The 22,768-nt window shown below is 40.2% G+C and overlaps 1 long non-coding RNA gene across 2 annotated transcripts in view; it reads right to left on the reverse strand.

Annotated features, from left to right (window-relative positions):
• LOC105481291 (uncharacterized) overlaps window positions 1-22,768 on the reverse strand; it is a 426,102-nt gene extending 403,334 nt beyond the window's left edge. Inside the window, exon 1 of one of the 2 annotated variants that reach the window (XR_011609297.1) lies at window positions 14,074-22,768. This is a non-coding gene — a long non-coding RNA (uncharacterized lncRNA). The remainder of the gene's footprint in view (window positions 1-14,073) is intronic. The other variant, XR_986883.2, reaches the window with a different exon arrangement.

The following is a 22,768-nucleotide window of genomic DNA, read 5'->3' on the forward strand; positions in this document are numbered from 1 at the left end:
ATATGTCTAGTAGAATTCAGCTGTGAATATGGCTAGGCCTGGACTTTTTCTGGATGGTAGGCTTTTAATTACTGACTCAATTTTGGAACTCAGTATTAATTTGTTCAGAGATTCAGTTTCTTCCTGGTTCAATCATTGGAAGTTGTACTTTTCCAATAATTGATCCATTTCTTTGAGGTTTTGTAGTTTGTGTGCATAGAAGTGCTCATAATAGTCTCTGAGGGTTTTTTGTACTTCTGTGGGTAATGCCCCCTTTGTCATTTCTGATTGCATTTTGGCCGGGGAGATCTTTTTCTTTTTAGTCTAGCTAGCGTCTAAAATCATTGAATTTTTTTTTTTTTTAGTTTTAGTGTCCGTATTTCCTTCAGTTCAATTCTGATGTTGGTTATTTCCTGTTTTCTGCTAGCTTTGAGGTTGGTTTGCTCTTTTCTAACTCCTCCAGGTGTGATGTTAGGTTGTTTATACAAAATCTTTCTAACTTTTTGACGTGAGTGCTTATGTGTTATAAACTTTCAACAGTGCTTTAGCTGAGTCCCATAAATTCTGGTATGTTGTATCTTGCTTTCATTATTTTCAAAGAATTTATTTCTGCCTTAATTTCATTGTTTATCTAAAACTTATTCAGGAATAAGTTGTTTAATTTCCATGTAATTGTAAGGTTTTCATAGATCTTCTTAGTACTAATTTTTATTTTCATTGCGCTATGGTCTGAGAGTGTGGTTGATACAATTTCTATTTGCTAAGGCTTGTTTTATGTCTGATTGGGTGGTCAATTGTAGAGTAAGTAGCATGTACAGATAGATGACAACACAAAATTGGTTCTTGCTTCCTTATCAAACTTCCCTCTCCATGTCTTTTAATTGGGGAATTTAGCCATTTACATTCAAGGTTAATATTGATATGTGCAGATTTGATGCTGTCATCTTGTTGTCAACTGGTTATAATACAGACTTGATTGTGTGTTTTGTTGTTGTTGTTTGGTTTTGTTTATTTTAGTGCTCATGTTCTAAAGTGTGTTTTCATGGTGGCCAGTAATGGTCTTTTTGTTATTTAGTACTCCCTTAAGGGCCTCTTGCAAAATAGGTCTGGTGGCAACAAATTTTCTTAGAATTTGCTTGTCTGAAAAGAATCTTATTTCTCTTTTGCTTATGAAGCTTAGTTTGGTTGGATATGAAATTCTTGGTTGGAATTTCTCTTAGGAATGACCAATCTCTTCTGGCTTGTAGGGTTTCTGTTGAAAGGTTCACTGTTAGCCTGATGGGTTTCCCTCTTTAAGTGACCTGCTGCTTTTCTCTAGCTGCCTTTAACATTTTTTTATCTTTCATTTAGGTCTTGGAGAATCTGCTTATGTGTCTTGGGGATGGTCACCTTGTATATATCTTGCAGGGGTTCTCTGCATTTCCTGAATTTAAATGTTGGTCTCTCTAGCAAGATAGGGGAAATTTTCAGAGATAATATCATCAAATATATTTTCCAAGTAAATTTCTCTCTCTTCTTATCTTTCAGGGACACTAAGGGGTCATGGATTTGATCTCTTTACATAATCCCGTATTTCTCTGAAGTTTTGTTTATTCTTCTTTTTGCTTTTTTATCTTTGAGTTATTTCAGAGTAGTCTTCAAGTTCTGAGATTCTTTCCTCACTCAGTAGATTCTGCTTTTAATACTTGCAATTGTATTATGAAATCCTTAAAGTGAGTTTATCAGCTTTATCAGATCAGTTTCTTTCTTAAAATGACCATTTCATCTTTCAGCTTCTGTATCATTTTATGGTATTTCTTAGATTCCTTGGATTTTCAACTCAATGATCTTTTATCTTTTCCATATTCTGAATTCAATTTCAGTCATTTTAGTCATTTCAGCCTGGTTAAGAACAATTGATGGGGAGCTAGTGCGGTTGTTTGAAGGTAAGAAGACACTCTGGCTTCTTGAGTTGCCAGAGTTCTTGAGTTCTCATATTTATGGGCTGGTGCTCCTTCAATATTTGAAGTTATTGTCCTTTGGATGGGGTTTTTGGGGGTTTTTTTGCTTTTATTTTATATCCTTGGCTGTTTGATTATGGTATAAGGTGGGTTCATTAGGGTGCCTTCATTTCTGGAAGATTTTAGGAGGCCAAGGCTCAGCTCACCATTCCTGTGCTGTGTGCTCTATCCCTAGGAGGCTGATATTGGGCCCCCAGCTTTGTTCTCCAGCCCCTCAAGGTTAGGAACCTGCTGCACCAAGGGGCAGGGGATGAAGCGTTCATGGCCCCCTGGCCACAAAACTCCAATGAAGGGTGCTGGATAAAGAGCTTCATCAGGATAGTGGCAGCAGGATTTGTGCTCACTTGTACCTGCTAGCAACCACAGCAGTGCAGTGGGGTGCATCCACATTGGCTGGGGCAGGTTACCAGCAGGAGTGGGGCTGTGGCATTCCTATGGGCATTCACGCTGGCAGCAGCAGCATGTGGTGGGAGCAGCACGCTGATGGGGTTCCCAGCATTTATATTCACCCTTGCACCATCAACAGTTGTGGCAGGGGCAGGGTGCTGGTGGGGGCAGAGCTGCTGACATCCATGTACACGTTTGCACCAGTGGCAGTGGTGGTGCGAGGGGGTGCAGGGTTGCCAGCATCAGTGCACACGTTTGCACCTGTGGCAGCAGCATAACCAGGTGCCTGCACATCAGTGGGTGGGGTGGCTGGTATGATGTACCACCACCAGCAGCAGTGATGTGATGGGGTGTGCACATACACCAGCCAGGGAGGGGAGGCAAGGTCTGCCCATGCACCAGCAAAGCAGTAAGTGGTAGCCATGGGCAACTGCATGTTGGCAAAGCAGCAAGGGGAAGCTGCAGTCAGGGGAGGGTGTGTCGGCAGGTGCCACAATGTCAGCAGGTGCCACAATGCTGGAGCTCTCTAATGGTCAGGAAGGTCTGCTGGCAAAGGAGCTATGAGAAGAGACCCAAAGAAGAACCCCAGTCGGGCATCTGAGGCCACGCTGCAAGCAGGCATGGGCAGGCTGGGGCCCCAGGAGAGGTCATCAGACAGTGAGGTGCTCATGGCCCCATCTCATGAGCCAGGCTACCCTACTCTGTCCAGGTCTGACAGTCATCCTAGGCTAAAGTGTCCTGGAGGAGCATGGTGAGCATTGGATGATGGGCATCCCTGGTCTCACTCTATTGCAGACATTCCCACTTTGCCCCATGAGTGGCAACCGTCTGGGCTTCTTACTGGCTATGGTCCTGCCCCTACCACCTCTCTAAGCAGCTCTCTCTGCCAGCTCAAGTGTCCACAGGAGTCACGGGATCTCCTGCTGCCAGGATTCTGGAGGTCCATGGCAAGAGTGGGTTGCTCCTCGCCTGTTCAACTCATTCCTTCACCAGGAGTTGTGGGGGTCAGGAACAAGTTCCAGCGCTCAGTAGCCTTGTGCAGAATTCCCAGCTCCTCCTCCTCCGGCCCAGCATCTGCATCTTCCCTCCATCTCTTCTCAATGCCTTCCCTCTGAGGACCTGCTCAGAGTGTGCTAGTCTTCCAGAGATGTCCCATCACTTAATGGGAGAGCTTCCCCCTGGCTGTCTCTAGTCAGCCATCTTGGTTCCTTTACTAAAGAGAATTTTATCTCCTGAACCTGGAGGGCAGAGAAAGCTAAGAAACAGGCCCAGTACTCAGCAAAATTCCAAAGAAAGTGAAATTCTCAACCTAGGTAAATCTGCTATGTCAAGGTCAAGACCATGAAGAGCAAAAAAAATGAGCATCTAAGATACAGAATTGGAGTCATCAGGGTTGATGTATTACAAATCTGAAATCTCCAGATTCCTCTGAGTTTTCCAAGACTAGAGAGGCATACACTCTTCCCTCTTAAGGATAAATACTTCTGCCTTGCTCAAAGACAACGTGGAGGCCTCCCTTGTGCAAGAAAACACATGTTCCTACTCCAAGATGTCTCTCCACTTTCCCCGGCTATAAAGTCAACAACTAGGATTAAGTCACAACATTTCTCATCCAGGGAAAAGCCAGACTTGCTAAAGGAGAAAAGAGACTATATCCCAAAGGAACTGTGGAACCTAGCCTACATGTATTGTCAGTAGCAAGGAGAATAAATACAAAAATCCATGGGGGTGGGGCCAGAACATATGGAAGAGATCATCAACATTGGTATGCTTTGCTTAGGATATAGAAGTTAATATTCTGGCAGTGCTCTTGGACATGGTACTACTATGCTGCAAGTATGGTTCTCAGAAGTTTATAGAAAGTGATGACCCACACTCAGTAAAGTAGATTTGTCAGAACTCCCATGTCAGATAGCAGAAGGGGCATGTGGCTCTGAGAAGTGAGGATGCAAGAGGAGATGAAGTCAGAAAACCCACCAAGTAACTATTATCTGTGGAAAGACCCAAGCATTACTCCATTTACCAAAGAAATAAAATATGTACTGGTAAGAGGGACACCAGGGTCACTGAGAAGCACAGTGGTGGCACTCATCCATAGGCCATGGCTGATGGTACAGGAAGAAGTTACAAAACTGGGTTCATTGCTAGTAATGGGAATGATATAATCTCAAAATAATAAAGGCCAGGTGGCACCGCTTATTCACCAGAGGTGAATTAGGTAATTTTAATAATTAGTGACAAGCTAGGTGGACACAGAGTTATGGAGATGGTTCATAAAACATGCATCCCTTGAAGCAAAGTAGATAGGGTGCCAAAAAGATCATTGTTCAATCTGTACAAGCAAAAAATATAAACAACTAAGATGAAGGATCAGGACACTGAGGGCAGCCAACTGAATAAAAAGGCACAATCCCTTGTCCTGTTTTCAGACTCACTATATTCACTGGAGTAGAGGCTAGGTTTCCAAGAGGAAGAACCCTGCAACACGACAATTGTAAATGGCAACAATTCTCCTAGCCTTTCTGCAAAGGAGCTTCCACCATTTATCTGGGCAATCATATGTTGAGGAAAAGGAAATACTGGAACATTTTGAGGACTGTAGGATAGAGTCTGAGACAACATCTGTACCCAGGGAATCACAATACTTTAATCGGTTAGAGGATGGTATCTGAGGCCAGGTAATAAATACAATGTTGGCCCATTCCAGTTTATACAGGTCCAGTGGGTTCACGGATCTGCACAATGGTCATTTCCCTGGTCCTCAAATATATTAAAATACAGTTGGTAGTTTGCAGAAGCCCAATGTTTGTTCCTTGGCCTATGGAGCAAGCACTATTGTAGTGAAAAGGAAGGCCAAGTGAAAGTCTCTGAAACTGCCTTGCCCACTCTCTGGCCAAGATGGCCAGTTAAAATAGTATCATGTCCCTAACAGAATGATAGAGGTTACTGCATTTTTAAAGACCTGCAGGGCTAACGCTCCCCATCCTATAGCTTCATTTAATTTACCAGTGTAGTTTGTACAAATCCTAGAGCGATCCTGAAGGCTGTCTTTGAAGATGCTGTGTCAGATGTGATATCTGACTTTGATGTGATGAATTTATTCTTTTCCATACTTACCTGAAAGGAGAATCAGAAGTTTTACTTCACTGAGAATGGACAACAGTATACATTTGCCACCTTGTCCCAGAGTTAGATGGAAATGGTCCATCCAGGATTAGGAGAAAGCAGGGCTGGTGGAATGTTACTTGTGCCCCAGATGCTCCTTATCATCTGCTACTGTTTACTGGAGTTTCAGCTTACCCAGTGGATGACGATTGATGAAGGAATCAAATTTGAGCTTGGTTCACAGATAGCCAGCTCACTCTGTGACAGACAGTAAAAAATAGACTGCAGCTGCATAACAGGGTGATCTTAAAAGACAGCAGTGAAAGGAAATCCTAATAGACAAAGCTGCAGTCAGTGTGCCTGGTCATATACTTTGTGTGAAAAAGAGAAGTGGGCAGCAGCATATGGCTTGGCCAGTTAGTAAACAGTTACCAGTTGGTAAACAGCTGATTGCAGAAAATTTGAAGGATCAGAAAATCTTTAGAGAGGAAAAGGCATTTGGATATACTTACAGGAATGGGCATTAAGCGTAAATATATTTGCATTATTAATGCCCTCCAAAGAGCATTCAACACAGGAAAGACAATTCAACAACCAAATAGAATCAGTCAACCAGATGGTATCAGCCAGAGTCTGTCACTGGCCCGCCCAGTATTGAATTATGGGTGTATAAATGTAGTAGCAATAGTAGAAGGAGACTATGAAGGCTCCAACAGGATGCCTCCCACTCGCCAAGGGTAACCTACGTTCTGCCACTGCAGAATGTGCAACCCTCCACCAATACTAAACTCCATTTCTCAAAGAAACCAACCAGACATCTGATAGCAAATAGAAACAATGAACCCTTTCCACTTTGAAGAGGACGGTGATTAATTTTGACTACAATAGCCACATAATATGAGTATGAGTTTGACTTCTGTGCCTACAGGGCAAGAGCTAATATCATCATATGAGGGTTTTCAGTGTATATGATCTGCCAACACGTAACTCACAGTAGACTCAGAGACCCACTTCACAGCAAAAGTGTGGCAGTGGAATTCCCTATACCACTACCAACCATACCATCCAGAAGCTGTTGGCCTAACAGAGCAACCAAGAGGCTGTTAATGTCACAGCTGAGCTTCCGGTTCAGAGACAATACCTTGCAAGGATAGGGCACCATCTGTGAGGACTCCATGTACTCCAAATCAGTGACCCTTATATGGTACTCTGTCTCCTAAAGACAGGGAGGAACTCAGTGATCTGGGAACCAAGGGGTTGAAGTAGGAGTTGTTCTACTTACCTTTAATCCTAATCCCAGTGCCCCATCTGTGGAACTTGTACTTCCCATCCTTGCAATGCTGGTTTCTGTAGGTTTAGAGGTTCCTGGATCCCAAAGGAGACCCAATTTTTTTTTTTTTTTTTTTTTTTTTTGAGATGGAGTTTTGCTCTGCTACCTGGGCTAGAGTACAATGGCACGATCTCAGCTCACTGCAACCTCCTTCTCCCAGGTTCAAGCGATTCTCCTGCTGCAACCTCCTGAGTAGCTGGGATCACAGGCGCCTGCCACCATGCCCAGCTAATTTTTGTAGTTTTCAGTAGAGATGGGGTTTCACCATGTTGGCCAGGCTGGTCTAGAACTCCTGACCTCAGGTGATCCACCCACCTTGGCCTCCCTAAGTGCTGGGATTACAGGCATGAGCCACTGCACCTGGCCAAGACCCAGTAATTTTTAATCTATGGTTGATAATCAGGCACTTTGGAATCTTCATGCCAAGGAAGCAGTATACAAGAAGAACAAACATTGTCCTGTCAAGAATAATTGACTCTGATTATCAGAAAGAGGGTGGGAAGGAATATAATATTTGGCATCCAGCTAATCCATCTGGGCATCTCTGAATGTGTGCTTTGTCCAAATTTGAAGGTAAATTGGTGAGTCCAGCAGCTATTGCTTGAAAGGGGCATGGTAACCAGGAGCTCAGATATCTCAGAGATGAGGACCTAAGTATCCCAAAAGATAAGCCACTAAAACCAAAAGAGATGCAAGCTGAGGACAAGGGGAACCTATCATGGATAACAGAGAAAGGAGTTGATTAAAATCCATTGCCACTCAAACCCAGCTCAGTGAAAGAGACAGCAGTTCCATCCCACTAACTTTCCTCTTGTAAGCTTCTCCCATGGAAAGAAGCCCAGCACAGTCATAGAGGACCTGCTCCCAGAAGTTATATGAAAATAAAACTGGTTTTGAGTGGCAGAAGGGGTGGTCCAAAGTGTATGCTGTGATATGGAACCCAGTCCCTCCGGTGCTCAGATTTATTTTCCCTGATGCAGAAGTGTTGCCAGCTAGCAGCCCTCAACTAAGAAGAGGTTCCTTGCCAAGTCACACTTCCTTACTAGGGGCTGCCTGCATCAATGATAGATCAACATGGCTTTTAACAGCCTGGCCCACTCACGTCAACACAAGAATCTGCAGGACACCCACCCCAACCATTGGCCTGTGTTGAGAATGCATCATAACCTAATCAACTCTTTTTTGCACAATCCTGCTTCCTTCTCTTCCACCACAGGTGTTAATCCTGAGAGTACTCTCCAGTCAACTTCCTGCTTACGAATTTCTATTTCAGAGTTTTGCTCTCTGGGAGACCCGGCCTAAAATATATATAATTATACCATAATAGAAACAAATTTCAGATGACACTGCATTTCAGCTCATCACTTAATTCTGCTAAGTTGTGTTTTAATCATCCCTGATTAACTTATCAGACACTCCCAAAGAAAATTAGAGAATGTTTCCTACATTTTTTAAGTAACTAAAAGCCTACTCATGCTATCTTTAATCTCAATAAATGACTTCACTTCACAGAAATCAAGGCTAAATATTATTTCCCTTAACCTTCCTCCTCCCACTCCTAAATTTCTTTGTATGCTCACACATACTTTTCTCCTTTCTTCCTTTCTTAGAAAATAGTGTCTCTTTCCATTAAGATTAATTCATACTACTTAGTACTTTACCCTGTGGTTTCCTGACTTCTCCAAAACAATATTTTATCAAAGTCTTTAATCTCTCCATCTGAAAGCTTCCTTCCTTTTACTTTATAAATATCTAAGACTTTATTTCATTAAAATCTTTAATCTCTCCATTAAAAAAAGTTTCTTTCCTTTTAATCTATAAATACCATTGCCTGTTTCAAAAACAAAAAAACAAAAACAAAACCTTGAGGTCTATTTTTGTCCTTAACGTGCATCTGTTGCTCTCCTACTCTTTACCACTAAACAAGGTGAAGTCTATAATGACTGTATTTCATTTTCAGGCTACATCTCAATAAACTACAATCTGGATTCTATCCAGAGCTCTCTATTAAGACACCTCTCTGAAAAGTCACCAATAACGTCCTAATAGCCAACTTCAATGGCTTTTCCTTCGTCCTTCTCTTTCTCAACTGCTCTATGGTATTACATCATTTGGCCTTGTCTTATTCTTAAAACACTTTCCTCACTACATTTTCCAATAAGCTATACTGCCCAGGTTCTCTCTCACCACAAGCTCTTTCACCACATTTTCTCAGTTTCTACCTACCCATTGCAGGCACTCCCAAAGTTCTGTTCTCCAGTGCTTTCTCTTCCAACTACAACCTTCCTCTCATTTAGTGATTCCATTTTTTCCCATTTTGAGCTACAAAAATTATGATTCTTAAATGAAATCACCAATTTGACATTTTTCTTTAGTTCTAAACCATATCTTACCATGAAGTAATACATTAATTATTGATTTCAAAATAAGTACATTTAATTATGCTGTGAGTGTTTCTACTCCCGGGAACTAAACAATTATGCTAAATGTGTGCTGAATATTCTCAATACCTTTTCTGGAATTATTGAGATAATATAGATTTTTATTAACATGTTGTACTATAATGTTAGATTCCCTGATTATGTTCCTGAAATAAATCCTGTTTAAAGATGTCGTTTGTTTTAATAGATGGGCTGTCACTATGTTGATCAGGCTGAATTCAAATTCCTGGGCTCAAGTGATCCTCTCACCTCAGCCTCCTGAGCAGTTGGGACTATAGGTATACTACCGCACCCAGCCTGATGTTGTATTTATTTTTTAACATATTGCTTGACAGAATTTTGTTCAAGATTTCGAAGTCAATATGCACAAAGGAAATTGACCCAGAAATTTTATTGGAACATCTTCACTGGGTTTTGTGTTAGGATATTCTTTTCCTATGCTCTGGAAAATTTTATAGAACATGAAGAGTATCTGTTTCATAACAATTTTCTAGTACTCACTCAAAATCTTCTGAATCTAGAATTCATTTTTTAAGATAGTTCTTTAAAATATTACATTTCTTCCATGGTTTCTCATCTATTTAGATTTTTTATTTCTTCCATACCACGTTTATCTAGATAAAATACAAAAACAACTTTTTTAAAAATTTGAAGCATGCGTTTTTAAAATTTTTTTTATTTTGATAGGTTTTTGGGGAACAGGTGGTATTTGATTACATGAATAAGTTCTTTAGTGGTGATTTTGGAGATTTTGGTTCACCCATCATCCAAGCTGTGTACACTATACCCAATGTGTAGTCTTTTATCCCTCACCACCCCTAATTCTTTCTCCCAAGTCCCCAAAGTCCAATGTATCATTCTTACGCCTTTGCATCCTCATAGCTTAACTCCCACCTATGAGTGAGAAAATACAATGTTTGGTTTTCCATTCCTGAGTTACTTCACTCAGAATGAGTCTCCAATTCCATCCAGGTTGTTGTGAATGTCATTGTTTCATTCCTTTTTATGGTTGAGTAGTATCTATCTATCTATCTATCTCACATTTTCTTTATCTACTCATTGATTGATGGGCATTTGGGCAGGTTCCATATTTTTGCAATCACAAATTGTGCTGCTATAAACATGCAGGTGCAAGTATCTTGTTCATCTAATGACTTATTTTCCTCTGGGTAGATATCTAGTAGTGGGATTGCTGGATCAAATGGTAGTTCTACTTTTAGTTCTTTAAGAAATGTCCATACTGTTTTCCATAGTGGTTGTACTAGTTTACATTCCCACCAGTAGTGTAGAAGTGTTCCCTTTTGACCACATCCACACCAACATCTATTATTTTTTTATTACAGCCATTCGTGCAGGAGTGACATGGCATCACATTGTCGTTTTGATTTGCATCTCCTCGATCATTAGTGATGTTCAGCATTTTTCCATATGCTCGTTGACCATTTGTACATCATCTTTTGAGAATTACCTATTCATGTCCGTAGCCCACTTTTTGATGGGATTGTCTTTTATTCCTTGCTGATTTGAGTTTTTTGTAGCTTATGAATATTAGTCCTTTGTTGGATGTAGAGATTGTGAAGATTTTCTCCCACTCTGTGGGTTGTCTGTTAACTCTGCTGATTGTTTCTTTTGCTGTGCAGAAGATTTTTAGTTTACTTAAATCCCATCTATTTATCTTTGTTTTTGTTGCATTTGCTTTTGGGTTATTGGTTATGAAGTCTTTGCCTAAGCCAATGTAGAATCTTTATGGTTTCAGCAAAAACAACTTTTAAAACATATGAGTAAGGTGGCAGAACAAAAATAGATTGTAAGAGACCAAAATTTGAAAGTGGGAATTTGAAATTCAAAAAAATGAAATTAGGAATCCAGCTGGATTGATCCCTGGTTGCCTGGAAATTGGGTTTTAATGGAACTTACACACAAGGGGAAAAGGACAACGCCTGAATTTTTTTTTTTTTAATTTTTTACAAAGTGGAGAATCAGATCATATAATCCTGCCTAAAGGCATAAGTGAGTGAATTAGGTGCAAAGCCTTATAGGAAGATACAATAAGTTTACTGCCATAGCCTTGACTCTGGGAGAAGAGGGATAAAAATTCTCACCTAAGATCTTATAATTACAGGCCTTCCCTTGTATGGGACCAAGAATAGAATTTCTATTGCCTCTGCCATTGGAAAAATTCCAAACTGAAAGTAAGTTTAAAATAGTCCTAGATCAGTAGTGCCCCCCAGGCACCTGGCAAAAGCAAAAGCAAACACATATTATCTCTGGAGAAACACATTTAAACTCACCTCTCAAATAATTTCCAAAAATAAAATTTCAAGGTTAGGAGCTCAACAATAAACAACACAATGGAAAAACAAGCAATCATGACTCAAAATCAGCAGAATCAAGAAGATGTAGGATCATATATGCAGCAATTACATATTTTTGAATAACCAGAGACAGAAAAATACATAAAAAATTATACAAATGTATAAATTAAGGCAGAAGAGACTATCAAAATTGATCATGCAGACTTGAAGACAGAACCAAATAGAACTTCTACAAATGAAAATACAATTGAAATTAGAAATTTAATGTCAGGTTAAATAGATAAATAAATCTGAAGGGAGAATTAGAGAGCTGGGAAATATTTTTGAAGAAATTATTTAGAAATTTCTCAGATGGAAAATATGAAAAAGAAAAGATGATTAAGAAACAGGAAGAATAGAGAGAAAATAGAGTAAGAAAATGTACAGAGACATCACAGAGAAACCATGAGATGAAAAATCAAAGAATTTAATAATTACAATTTCAAGAGAGATTAGAAAGGGGAAAACAATATTTAAATAACGTAAAAGCTAATGATTTCCCAGAATTTTTTTAAGGACATTATAAGTCCTCAGAATCAAGAGACGACAAATCCAAAGAAGGTAAATAAAGGAAGAAATTCACACTATAACACATGTTGTGAATTTGTAAAACTCCAAGACAAAGAAGATTTTACAGGCCACCAGAGAGAGGAAAAAAATCATATTACCTACAATAGGACAACATACTGAGGACTAATCTCTCAAGAGCAACAACAGAAGCTAAAAGAATAGTGAAATATCTTCAAAATGCCAGGAGAGAAACTTTCAGGTAAAACTATATTTTCCATTAACACTATCTTTCCAAAATTAAGTTGAAATAAGGGCATTTACAAAAGAACAGAAACTCAAAGGGCTTATTATCAACAGATATGACTAGAGGAATGTCTAAAATGCGAACTTCATGAAAAAGAAAACAGCATTTAAGGGAGGTCTGAGATGCAAAATATGCTAGCAATCACAGAAAATGGTAAACATGAGATGAATCTGAAAAAGCACGTATAAATCAATAGCAATAATATCTAATTTGGGGATTCAAATATTAATATTTTACTTCTTAAGAAAACTAATATTAAAATCTTAGTTCTTAAGAAGTGAAATACAAATGCTAGACTCATTTGTAAGCAGGTTGATCATAATTTAAGCATTCTGTGTCTTTGTAATGTTCAGCAGAAGGGTAACTACAAAAAGAGTACAAGAATATGTATAATATCTTTATTAATAGAGGGGGAAATAATAAAGAAAAAGAGGTTAATCCAAAAGTAGGCAAAAATAGTGAAGAAAACAGAGAAATAAAGCAGGCTATATTAAAAACCCAAAATTAGATGATAGAAATGAATACAAATATATCAGTAATTACAATAAAGACATATGGAATTGATTATTCTGTTAAAAGCCAAAAACAGCCCTTTACTGATTATAAGAGAAATACCTCCAATGTAAGGAAGATGCAACATTAAAACTATTTTAATAATATAAAATATAATTATTAAAATTATTATAGTAACCAGGTTATGGGGTTAAAATTAAAAGAAAAAGAAAATGTGTCACAAATCAGAGTATAACTCTGAAGGGAGTTGAAAGGCTGAATGATCTTATAATCATTAAAAATATTCAATCAATAGTTAATAGTCTTTCTCATAAAAGAATCAAGTATTCATCCCACCTTTGCTGTAAAAATTATACCTCAGGATAATCAAGTAATTGATGAAGGGCCATTCATTTTTATAAAAATATTCTAGCTAATAAGCAAGAAATAATTTATAGAATTAAAATATCACCAGGGGCACACACAGTTTCTCAAGGCACCTGCTTGGCCCTCTGCCACGTTTCCTTTTCTTCCTTTCCTTTTCTTACTGTTCTAAAGCTTTTTAATAAACTTCCACTTCTGCTCTGAAACTTGCCTCTGTCTCTCTTTCTGCCTATGATCCTCAGCTGAATTCTTTCTTCTGAGGAGGCAAGAATTGAGGTTGCTGCAGACGGATTTGCCATGTGACTTGGATACCTTTCACAGGTAAAATATTTAGTGCAACTCAATGTCATTAAACTACCAGAGATTGCCAGCTGGATACATCACACCTGAGTAAGCTGTGGAAAGGGTCCAAAACACCAGTACTGGAAGTGACGCCCTCAGCTCCTGAACACATTTGTGAGGCCCTGGAAGATCTGAGGTTCCTCTTTAAGCAGAAAGTAATGTCTGTTCACCTCAAAGTTGCGCCCATCAAGCTCCAGACGGTCCTCAGTGAGGAATACCGTCCTCTGAATATTCAAGAGTCACCTGCCTACAGGGGGCCTCTAGATTGCCTCTCAGTGGGACACGACAGAGGCGAAATTCTGCCCCGTCTCCCTTGAACCTGGATGAATACTGCTTTCACCAACTCACAGAACCAACGGTGCCCTGACAGCTAGCAAGAGGACAAAAGCCACAGAACCACCACCAGCACCCGTCTGTCAACAGAAAGCAGTTATAGAAGACTGACCTTGGCCCATTTTCCCCCAAAGATTTGGGGTCTTGGAATCCCGAGGGTGGAAATGGTGCAGCGGATAGCTAGTCAGGTATGAGCAGGCCAGGAGAGGGCGCACACGCATGCGCGCACACGCACACGCATACGCATGCGCGCATACGCATGCGCGTACACGCACCCGCGCACCTGGAGTGCTGGGTGACCATCAGGTGATGGTCAGGCAGTTGTTAACTCTCTCTGTAAAGTAATAATTGGTCACAGCCAGTGCCAGAGAAAGTCCGTCTACTAATAGATGTAGATAGGAAACACCTGAAACTGATCAGCAGCTTCCCAGTAAGATCTCAGGAGTGGAGAGGAGGAACGCAAGATCCCGGAAGTATGCTGGCGTATAAAACCCCCAGTCAAAAGGTCAAGCCGCACGCTTGGTTTCTAAAGTCACCCACTTGACTCTCTTACACGTGTACTTTTCTTCTTTCCTTTTCTTTCCTTACTGTTCTAAAGCTTCTTAATAAACTTCCACTCCTGCTCTAAAACAAAGGGAAAAAAAATCACTAGGCCGGGTGCTGTGGCTCATGCCAGTAATCCCAGCACTTTAGGAGGCTGAGGCGGGAGAATCACGTGAGCCCAGGAGTTTGAGGCCAGCCTGGACAACATGACAAAAACCCATCTCTAAAAAAAATTTTTTAAAAACACACAATAAAATACCTAGGCAATAATGATCAATGGCTGTGAAGTTCCACTGTATGGTAAGAGAGGACTTCATTGAGAAAATTGCATTTAAGCAAAGACTTGAAAACAGTGAGGGAGGTCACCATATGGATATCTGAGGGACGAATATTCCAAGCAGTGGGAACAACCAGTGCCAAGGTTGTTCAGTGGGAATCTGTCTGAGAGTTAAGAAGTACAAAAAGCAGCCCAGTGAAGCTGGAACGTGATGAGGAAAATTACATGAGATGGAGTCAGGTTGCAACAGGAAATCAAATTATGAGTAACTGGTAGAATGGAATTGGCATCAGTTGAATAGAGGAAGACTGGTTGAGGTAGGTTTGATGGGAGAAATGAGTTTTGAATATTTGATGTTTAAGATGTTTATAGTACATCCATGTGAAGTTGTCATGTAGGCAGTTGGATATATAAACCTGAAGTTCTGGGCCAGAAACCAAATGTGGAAACCATCAACATATAGATAGTACTTACATCCAGGGAACAGGAGTCAGAGCACTAAAACAAAGAAACTGATAGAAAAATGAAGACAACCAGGACTGAGTTTTGGAGAGATATCCAGGAGAAGTTGAATTCTTTCTTCTGAGGAGGCAAGAGTTGAGGTTGCTGCAGACAGATTTGCCACCATGTGACTTGGATACCTTCCACAGGTGAAATATAGTGCAACTCGACCTCATTAAACTAACAGATTGCCAGCTGGATACATCACACCTGAGTAAGCTGTGGAAAGGGTCCAAAACACCAGAGCTGGAAGTGATGCCCTCAGCTCCTGAACACACTTGTGAGGCCCTGGAAGATCTAAGATTCCTTCTCGTTTTAATTGGATTGATTGATTGAGACAGGATCTTGCTCTGTTGCCCAGGCGGGAGAGCAGTGGTATGGTCATGGTTCATTGCAGCCTTGATCTTTCAGGCTCAAGCCATCCTCCTATCTCAACCTCCCAAGTAGCTAGGATTACAGGCACATGCCACTATGCCCAACTAATTTGTGTATTTTTCATAGAGACAGGGTTTTGCCATGTTGCCCAGGCTGGTCTTAAACTCCTGAGCTCCAGTGATCAGCCCACCCCAGGGTGCCAAAGTACTGGGGTTACAGGTATGAGCCACCACATCTGGCTTCATCTTCTTCTTATATACTATATAATTTATTACATATTATGTTTATTTTTTATAAAGCCTAAGAATAGAAAATTACATGAGGGGAGAGATTTTTGTCTTTTCTGTTTAGTCCCCTGATACATCAAAAGTACATAGAATAGTGTCTGGTTTAGTAGGCATTCAATAAATATTTGTTAGTGAAAATCTATGGATTATGTCTTTTATGTTTGTTTTATAAATTATTCCATATGCTTAAGTCATAAAGGTAGTCCTCTTTTCTTCTAATTGTATTACATTTTTGCCTTTCACATTTAATTCCTAATCCATATGGAATTGATATTGTGTATGAAGTAAGGTAAGAATTTAATTTCATTGTTCGCATCTCTTCATTTCTACAGAATAAAGCCCAAAAATATTAGCATAACATTCAGGGGACTTCGTGATCAAGATCCACTTTATCTCTCCTGTGTTATCTCTGACTGCCACCCTGTGAAGCCTTGATTCAACTACACCAAACCACTGACAATTCTGGAGAACATTAAGTTATTAAGGTAAAACCTTATTAAAGGTAAAATCTATATTTGGGGACAATATAACTGTAGAAAATTCCAAAAAAGTCATTTGAAAAACAAATAAGCATTTAGAGCAATTGTTAAAATGTTTGCATCTATTAAAATGTATGTAAATATACCAAATTATGTGAGATGTGCTTATACTATTAGTTGATAAAAACAGAATTTTAAATTATTTCTACCATATGGTATAATCAAAGTTTTAAAAAACCTAAATATGAAATAAATGTTAAAGAAATATACTAAAATGTTAACATTAATGGCCATTATATTTGGGAGGAAAAATTTTTTCCTACTTCCTAGTTTTATTTTATACATATAAGTTAGGCTTTTTTGTTTCTGTTTTTGTTTTTTGATACAGGGTCTTTCTCTAGAGTAAGGTAATGCGATTGCCCAGGCTAGAGTACAGTAATGCAATCATGGCTCACTGCAGCCTCAACCTCTGTGGCTCAAGCAATCCTCCCACCTCAGCCTCCCAAGGAGCTGGGACTACAAGCACACACTACCATGCCCAGCTAATTTTTGTATTTTTTTGTAGAGACATGATCTTGCTACGTTGCCTAGGCCAGCCTTGAACTCCTGGGCTCAAGCAATCCTCCTGCTTTGGCATCCCAAACTGCTGGCATTATAGGTGTGAGCCACTGCACCTGGCCTTAAGTTAGTTTTACAGTGAAAAAAATTTAACGAAAAACATTTCATATTTGAATATAAATACCAATACAATTTATCCATAAGAGAAGTTCCACTAAATTTCAAATAAAGCCTTGAAGAATAGGGACTTTAGCTTTAATTTTACTACAGTCATAACCACCAAAAAAAACCTGAAATGTTTAATTTGGAATATTAAGTGTTTATGCCTAGAAAGCACCTAGGTTCATTGTCACTGAGGTTATAGAACTAAATAATAAAGAGATTGGGGGGAACATTTATTACACATTTTCTATGCTATACCTAGGCACTGTGCTAATTACTCTAAATATATTATCTCATTCTTCATTTTAATGTTCAGAGTAACTCTATGATAGAGATTTCATCATTTGCACAGGTAGTTAAGAGCATGGATTCATGGATTTTCATCTACATGTAATAAGTAGAACCAGGAAAGTAGGTTTGCTGATGAGTCCTAAACTAAATTCTCAGGTAATATCAGGTTCTATTTTACAACTGAAAGTGCCCCTAAAGATTAGCTATCCTAATATTTCACAGATGCAGAATGTATAAGTCCCGTCTCACATTTCTATAAAGATACTACCCAAGGCTGTGTAATTTATAAACAAAGGAGTTTTAATTGACTCACAGTCTCGCATGGCTGGGGAGGCCTCAGGAAACTTACAATTATGGCAGAAGGCAAAGGGGAAACAAAGATCTTCTTCACATGGCAGCAGGAGAGAGAAGTGCAAGCAGGGGAAATGCCAGATCCTTATAAAACCATCAGATCTCATGAGCACTCACTCACTATCACAAGAACAGCATGCGGGAAACCACCCCCCATCCAATAACCTCCTCCCTGAACAGCGGGGGATTCCAATTCAAGATGAGATTTGGGTGGGGACAGAGCCAAACTATATCAAGAAGATTTCAGTATTCAGAGAGAAAAGAGATTAACGATCACACAACTTGTTAAATGTAATAACACCAATTCCAGAAATATCGTTTCATTATTCTACTACAGCATGCTTTGTTTCCTGATCACCAAGTTTAAATCAAAATGATTGAATATTTGCCTTCAAAAATTACCCTGATAATGTACTTCTTCCCCAAATGGATTCTTTTCAAAAAGGAATTTTAACAAGCTCCTCTGTCCATTCACACAACTTGAACACTGGAGACTTTAAGGACAATACCTGGAGGCCACATACTGATGCCATCTGCTTTTAGGGAATAAACTGGTATAACCTCTTGAGTAAGCATTACAGCTTTCAATATATAAATTCTCTATTAAAATGTTTATGAAGCAATTCTTTTTGTTGCTACTAAATGAAAACACTGTATCTTCTATTAAAAATTCATTAAGGAAAGCCATTCACAAAAAGATTCAATTAAGTATGTGAAACTTACCCCACTGTGACCTGTATTGAGTTGTTCTATAAGACAACATAATCCCATTTTTGTTCTGAGCTCATCTCTGGGGGAAAAACTTGAATTTCATTAAGAAAAACAGCTTTGCTCTCTCAATTAGAGTCCCAGTGGAATTTGACTATGTGAACTGTCCTGGGTAGGGGGTGGGAAAGAGACCACTCATACTGTATCACACACACACAGAGCCTTCCTATAGTATCCCTTCCATGTAAGATTAACCAGTGTTAATTTTTTTTGAAGAACTATCACAGCACTCATTCCTTTTTCTCTATAAGCCCAGCAAAGGTCATACATACTCTCTTCCAAGATTGATGTACTAAAAATCATAGCTAAATGCTTTCAAGCCTTACTTAAGCATTCCCACTGAAATTGTCCTCTCTTCTCTCTGATGATATAGATTCCCTATCTGTCTTTTGCATCATAGACTCTTCCAGACAATCTAATCTTCTTTCCCTGTGCAGAAATCCCTGCTGAAGGAACAACAGGCCATCCATATTCTGCTTGAATGGCCTTTAATGATGGAAAACTCACTAGTACTTCCTAAGGCAATCTGTGCATTGCAGGAGCAGCTTTAGTATAAGTTTTTTCCTATATTGGTCATGGAGTCGGCTAATGTTTGTCTAAATGTTCCATGGGTTATTAGACATGACCACCTCCACAAGAGAGGCAATAATTAAACTGTATGAGGATGGCAGGTTTGTTCTCTCATTCATTCCATTTACCCAGCACTTTTTACGTGTCTCCATGTTCAGTAGGACCCTAATCTTCAGTCATTAAAAATACATGTAGCAAAAATAAGGGCTTAGGCACTTGGGGTTGTAATTTTTTCTCACTTATAAACTTTTTATTCCTGGCCAATCATTTTTAAAGTGCTGATCTATAGACTGTTTTCACCAAAATCACCAAGAAATTATATTATTATTATTATTATTATTTTGAGACAGGGTCTCATTCTGTCACCCAGCCTGGAGTGCAGTGGTGTAATCTCGGCTCACTGCAACCTCCATCTCCCAGGTTCAAGCAATTCTCTGTGCCTCAGCCACCCCAGTAGCTGGGATTACAGGCTTGCGTCACTACCCCCAGGTAATTTTTGTATTTTTAGTAGAGACAGGGTTTCACTATGTTGGGCAGGCTGGTCTCAAACTCCTGACCTCAAGTGATCCACCCACCTCAGCCTCCCAAAGTGCCAGGATTACAGGTGTGAGCCACCACACCTGCCGCAAATTCTTTTTTTAATCTTGGGTCCCACCCCTAAAGATCATGCTTCAGAAAGTCTGGAGTAAAGCTGAGGAAATCATATTTTAAAAACTTAAATAAAAAAAAAAAACACTCTGTTGAAGACATTCTGGTACATATCTTGGTACAAGTTTAAGAACTACTGATCTAAATAACTCCTGAATCTCTAGGGTCTCTTTAATATTCTACAACTGGGAATCGTTACTATGCTTATCAGTATTTAAACCCACTGTGTACACTAATTGTGACTTCCACCCTACAACTATGAAAATATGCCTTCTCGATACCCCATATTGCAGGTTGGATGCCATGGGAAACAGCCTTGGAGTCAGAGGTTAGCACGCAGGAAGTTTGTCTGGGAGTGATTGATAACTATGGGATAAGGAAATGAAGCAGGATTGGGCAGAGTGAGAAACTGGGCAGAGATGCCATCTCAAGAAAGCCCTCAGCTGACTCACAGGCAGTTCTGAGGCTGGACTAGTTCTGTGACGTTGTTCTGAGTTGGGACGGGTGGTTGGGTCTTTACACCAGATATCAACCTGTCATTGGATGCAGGCTACCTCAGGAAGGGGTCATGACCTTGGCAAAGTGGCCTTCTTCATCAGAGGGCAACCAATGGGGGAATAAAGTCCCTCAGTGCTGAAGGGGAATTTGAGTGCACTTCTCAACATCCACTTCACCCCCCTTCATAGGAAAAAAGATGGCAAGCGTTAAACCCAAGCATTCTCCAGCAGAGAACAGTTTTTAAGTCACCGAAAAGAGCACATTACTATCTCTCACTTCCTCCCAGTTCAAGCACTGGATGTTTATGGAATGACTCACCACTAAAATGAAGCATGAATTTCTATGTGGAATTATTTCTAATGCCTTAAATGGCACTTCTTAGGGTTCTTCATGCCTACAGTTTTGATAAATCAGGATAAGTTGCTTCCAAACAACTGGTCTTTTTTGTTTGTTTAAAAGATTTATAGCTACTTGGGAGGCTGAGGAGGGAGGATCAATTGAGCCCAGTTCAAGGCTGTAGTGAGTTATTGTAGCGCCACTGCACTCCAGCCTAGGCAACAGAGTAAGACCTATCTCAAAGTTAAAAGACAGACTCAAAAATAAATAAAACAAAACAAAATATAAAATAAAATGGTCCCTGAACCCCATCTTCAGAATTGCTTATTCATAGCTCTGGAGAGAAACTAAAAACTCTGCACTTTTAACAAGCACCATGACTGGTTGTGACACAGGTAGTTCCCAGTCATATTTTGAGGAAAAAAAAATGAATTAAAAGATAATCTTAAAACAGTCAGTGAATATATATAATATACACTCAAATGAAACAAATATTGTATATACAAGCTTGCATTTTAAAGACTTCAGTGAGAAAGAGAGGATGTATATGAAAAAGAAATCTGCTTAGATCAAAGGAGGATCATGTGATGAAAATGAAGCTCCTAATCTTTTCTTACTGAGGGAAAAAAACTGTAGACTTTCTACACAGAAAATAATACCCCAGGCAAAGAGGAAGAGAAGATACAAAAAGGATCTAGGTAGCTACCAAGAGCTGGTCACTGGTCATCATCAACATGGAACAGACAACAGCTAAAAGTTGTAGCAACTTTTAAAGTATCTCGGAAATCATGCACAGATCTAGGGATCTTCTACCATCAACGACGTTTGGAAAGAGGAATTGTTACGCTTCTGCTCAATGGGGAACAAGAATCGTAATCAGACTAGGCAAAGGCTGAGAACAGTTGCGGATTTTAGGTGTTGTTCTAATTGTTACCTTTTGAATATGTATGCCATTAACAGTCAATATTCTATATTAGAAGTAAATATTTGCTCCTTACTAAAGTCTTATCATTTTAGAAAAAGCATGACTATAGATTATTATATATACTGGCAACAAATAGAAAATATAATTTGAAAAATAGCATTTAAAAAGCATCAAAGAATCACCATGGCGGACGAGAGGCAGGACTAGATTGCATCTCCGATTCAGACGGACAGAGCAGCGTGTGGAGGCTCGCACTGTGAATTTTACCACTGAAACAACTGCAAGAACAAACTAGGAATCCCCAGGACCCACAGACCTCTGAAGGAAGTGGACTGCTGCTCCTGCAGGACCCGGGAGACACCCCAAATACTGTGAGTGCCCAAACTGCAGACGTGGGAAAGGGAGATCCTCCACCCCTGAACACACACGCCCACTGGGGAAACTGAAGATCTAGTTTGCAAGAGAAGTTTCCGACCTTACCTGGAGCTGAGTCAATTTAGAGAGCGGAGCGGAACACAGGGGTAGAGGAAGCAGTGGGAAACGCCCTGGGAGCTTGCTGGACCCCCCAGGCAGCCCATTCCTGCCTGGCACCACAGGGATCCTCGGGGAGGGCGGCCAGAGGCACAGGAGAAAATGGCGAAGAGACAAGGAAGTCTCCAGCTGAACTTTGTAACAATTTGAATCAGGTGAGCAGCCTCCTGATCAGGGGCGAGAAGCCTCCTGGTCAGCACTTAGGGGATGATGCAAATCCGGTGTGCATACTCCACAGGTGGGGGAGAACCAAAACCTTTTTCTTTCACAGCTGGGAGGCGAGTAGCCTGGGGAAAGTTCTTAAGCCCTGCTCTCCCACTGCCTGGAAACAGACTTGGGGCTGTTAGGGTGCACGGTGGGATTGAGAGCAGCCGGTCAGATTGCGCGGGAGCTGGGTGAAACCTGTGACTGCTGGCTTTCCCCCACTTCCCTGACAACCTGCATGACCTCAGCAGAAGCAGCCATAATCCTCCTAGATACACAAGTCTATTGACCTGGAGAACCTCACGCCCATTCCCCACAGCAGTTACAGCAAAACCCGCCCAGGGAGAGCCTGAGCTCAAACACGCCTAGCCCTGCCCCCACCTGATGGGCCTTCCCTACCCACCCTGGTAGCTGAAGACAAAGGGCATACACTCCTGGGAGTTCTGGGGCCCCCCTTACCTCCAGTTCCTCTCCATACTACCACAGCTGATGCTCTCTGGAAA

Source organism: Macaca nemestrina, chromosome 10, assembly GCF_043159975.1.
Source record: "Macaca nemestrina isolate mMacNem1 chromosome 10, mMacNem.hap1, whole genome shotgun sequence".
NCBI lineage: Eukaryota > Metazoa > Chordata > Mammalia > Primates > Cercopithecidae > Macaca > Macaca nemestrina.